This window comes from Mastomys coucha, unplaced genomic scaffold, assembly GCF_008632895.1.
Source record: "Mastomys coucha isolate ucsf_1 unplaced genomic scaffold, UCSF_Mcou_1 pScaffold18, whole genome shotgun sequence".
NCBI lineage: Eukaryota > Metazoa > Chordata > Mammalia > Rodentia > Muridae > Mastomys > Mastomys coucha.
Genome location: NW_022196900.1, coordinates 104,493,605 through 104,496,927, shown reverse-complemented (window position 1 = coordinate 104,496,927; position 3,323 = coordinate 104,493,605). Strand labels below are relative to the sequence as shown.

Sequence of the window (3,323 nt, the reverse complement as noted above, 5' to 3'; positions counted from 1 at the left end):
TGATGTTTTCCATCTATTATCCTTTGTAGAGCTGGATTTGTGGAAAGATATTGTGTAAATTTGTTTTGCCATGGAATATCTTGTTTTCTCCATCTATGGTAATTGAGAGTATGACATCTGCCCAGGATCTTCTAGCTTTCATAGTCTCTGGTGAGAAGTCTGGTGTAATTCTGATAGGCCTGCCTTTATATGTTACTTGACATTTTTCTTTTACTGCTTTTAAATTTTTTCTTTATTTAGTGCACTTGGTGTTTTGATTATTATGTGATGGGAGGAATTTCTTTTCTGGTCCAGTCTATTTGGAGTTCTGTAGGCTTCTTGTATGTTCATGGGCATCTCTTTCTTTAGGTTAGGTTAATTTTCTTCTATAATTTTGTTGAAGATATTTACTGGCCCATTACATTGGGAGTCTTCCCTCTCTTCTATACCTATTATCCTTAGGTTTGGTCTTCTCCTTGAGTCCTGGATTTCCTGGATGCTCTGAGTTAGGAGCTTTTTGCTTTTTGCATTTTCTTTGACTGTGTCAATGTTTTCTATGGTGTCTTGCTGTGTACAACATAATGGTCTTGAGATCTGCTCCTGAGATTCTCTCTTCTATCTCTTGTATTCTGTTGGTGATGCTTGCATCTATGACTCCTGATTTCTTTCCTAGGTTTTTTATCTCCAGGGTTGTCTCTCTTTCTGGTTTCTTTATTGTTTCTAGTTCCATTTTTAGATTCTGGATGGTTTTGTTCATTTCCTTCACCTGTTTGATTGTGTTTTCTTGTAGTTCTTTAAGGGATTTTTGTCTTTCCTCTTGAAGGGCTTCTTGCTGTTTACCTGTGTTCTCCTGTATTTCTTTGAGGGTTCTATTTTTGTCTTTCTTAAAGTCCTGTATCATCATCATGAGAAGTGATTTTTAGATCTGAACCTTGCTTTTCTGATGTAATGGTGTGCCCAAGACTTGCTATGGTGGGAGTATTGCGTTCTGATGATGCCAATAAACCTTGGTTTGTGTTGCTTATATTCTTACACTTTGTCCCACATCATCTAGTTATGTCCAGTGCTACCTGCCCTTGCTAAATCTGACTGGAGCCTCTCCTTCCTGTGATCCTGGTTATGTCAGAACTCCTCAGAGTCAAGCTGTCTCTGTGATCCTGTGATTCTGGGATCCTGTGATCCTGGGCTTGTTAGAGCAACTGGGAGTGCAGCAGCTTCCTCAGGGTGTTTTGGGACTGGCTGCAGAGTTTGCGCCCAAAGTCTGCTCAGGGCAGCAGCCCAGACAGACTGCTAAGAATCTGAGCCACTGGGGTGGCAGAGTTCCTGTTTGCCTGGGCGCACTGGTCCCAGTTACTCCCAGTGTTGGGACAGATGTTGTGTCCTCCTCACCTCTGATCCTGGGCTTATAAGGGCACCTGGGAATGGAGCTTCCTCTGGGTGTTTTGTGACTGGCCATTAATTTTTTCTAGCTACATCTATTTGCCTTCAAAAGAAAAAAAAAAATTTTTTTTTTTTTTTTTTTTGGTGTTTTGAAACAGGGTTTCTCTGTATAGCCCTGGCCTAAAATTTTTATGTGAATATCTATCCATCTATCCATCCATTCACATATCTATATATCTTTCTACCTTTCATCAAAATAATAATAAACATCTGCTATTTATTAGTAGCTGGTTTTCTAAAAACAGAAAAATTAGAACTGATCTCCACATCCAGAGTAAGTTGCCTTGGTTGCTGTGGGAATGCTGTGACAAAGGCTGCAGGGCATTCCTTTGTCTCAGATTGTTCACTCTCTCCAGGTACCAATGGTAGCTATGAAAAGACACGTACTTGATGCAGTCTGCAAGAGGCTTTTTATTCCAGCTAGCTGGGGTGAGATTCATATCCCTCACAGGAGTAGAGGAGTCTGGCATCAAGCAAAAATTTACACAGGTTTTTATACCCACACAGTTGCTAGGGAAAAAGGGGAAACTAAGGCAGGGGAAAGTACGGGGTGGTCTCTGATTGGTGCTGCCTTGTGCTAGGGTTCAGAAGCAGGTTAGCCACCTGGAAATTGTTTGTTACCTCATTTTTCTTTTTTTCCTGCCAGGTTGCTCCAGTCTCTAAGCTCTGGGAGCTGGTCTCCCATTCTTCTATGTCCTGGGAGCTGGTCTCCTATTCTTCTATGTCCTGGGAGCTGGTCTCCAATTCTTCTATGTCCTTGGAGCTGGTCTCCCATTCTTCTATGTTCTGGGAGCTAGTCTCCCATTCTTCTATGTTCTGGGAGCTAGTCTCCCATTAAGTTCAACCAGTGACTAAGTTCCCACAGTACAGTTTGAAATTTTAACCTCTCAAGCTAAGCTCTGCCTCTCCCCATTTCACAAGTAGTTCTTTTTCTTTCTTTCTTTTTTTTTTTTTTTTTTTTTTTTTTTTTTTTTTTTGGTTTTTAGAGACAGGGTTTCTCTGTATACCCCCGACTGTCCTGGAACTCACTCTGTAGACCAGGCTGGCCTCAAACTCAGCAATCCGCCTGCCTCTGCCTCCCAAGTGCTGGGATTAAAGGCTTGTGCCACCACCACCCGACTTTACAAGTAGTTCTTGTTCATTGCTAGATTACATTTCTGTTTGTTCAAAAGTCTTGACACAAAATTATATACTATTTGCCCCAGTTTCTCGTGAGCCGATTTGGTATGTTGGCCAGGCAGTTTTGGCAAAACCTTTCAAACAGGTCATATCACTTCAGCTCTTGCACAGTGAGAGCAGTGAGCTACTGGTCTTCTGAGGCAGTAGAATTGCGATTGACTGGGAGGCAAACCTCATTCAATCATCTAGACTGTACAAAGAAATGTGTTTTTCTGGCAACATTAATAACATAGCAACATTCGCACATAAGTAAATAAAATTTAAAAATATATATTTCTTGCTTTTTAATCAGTGAAGATGATGGGCATTTTGCAGTAGAACGTTGCTGTATCGCAATGACTTCAGTTACATCCTCAGTTGCAGTATGTGGATGTCTCAAAGCTTCTCCCACCTAGGTCTGAACTCGTCCTGTTGATTAGAAATGTGGAAGCTGCAATGATGGCACTTTCTTTCCTCCATCACATGTGTATTAGTGTGTGAAGTATCCAGAGGACTGTTACCCCAGCACAGAGCATAGCTTAACTACTGAATCCATAAACCTGTGACATCTCTGGCCTATGGAGATCCCTTGAGAATGGCTCTTGCCTGTGTGCCTCTATGTTGCACTGCCTTTAGAGGTGTGATCCTTGGGGGTTTTGTGAATTACCAAGCTCCTCCCATTGCGAAAGCCAAGAAGCACATTCTCAACTACATTCTGTGCATTTCCCTCATTTTCTTTTTTCTTG

At 41.5% G+C, this 3,323-nt stretch overlaps 1 protein-coding gene across 4 annotated transcripts in view; it reads left to right on the top strand.

Moving 5' to 3' along the window:
- LOC116096997 (zinc finger protein OZF-like) overlaps positions 1-3,323 on the top strand; it is a 41,213-nt gene that overhangs the window by 13,028 nt on the left and 24,862 nt on the right. The gene's annotated exons all lie outside the window — the stretch shown is intronic.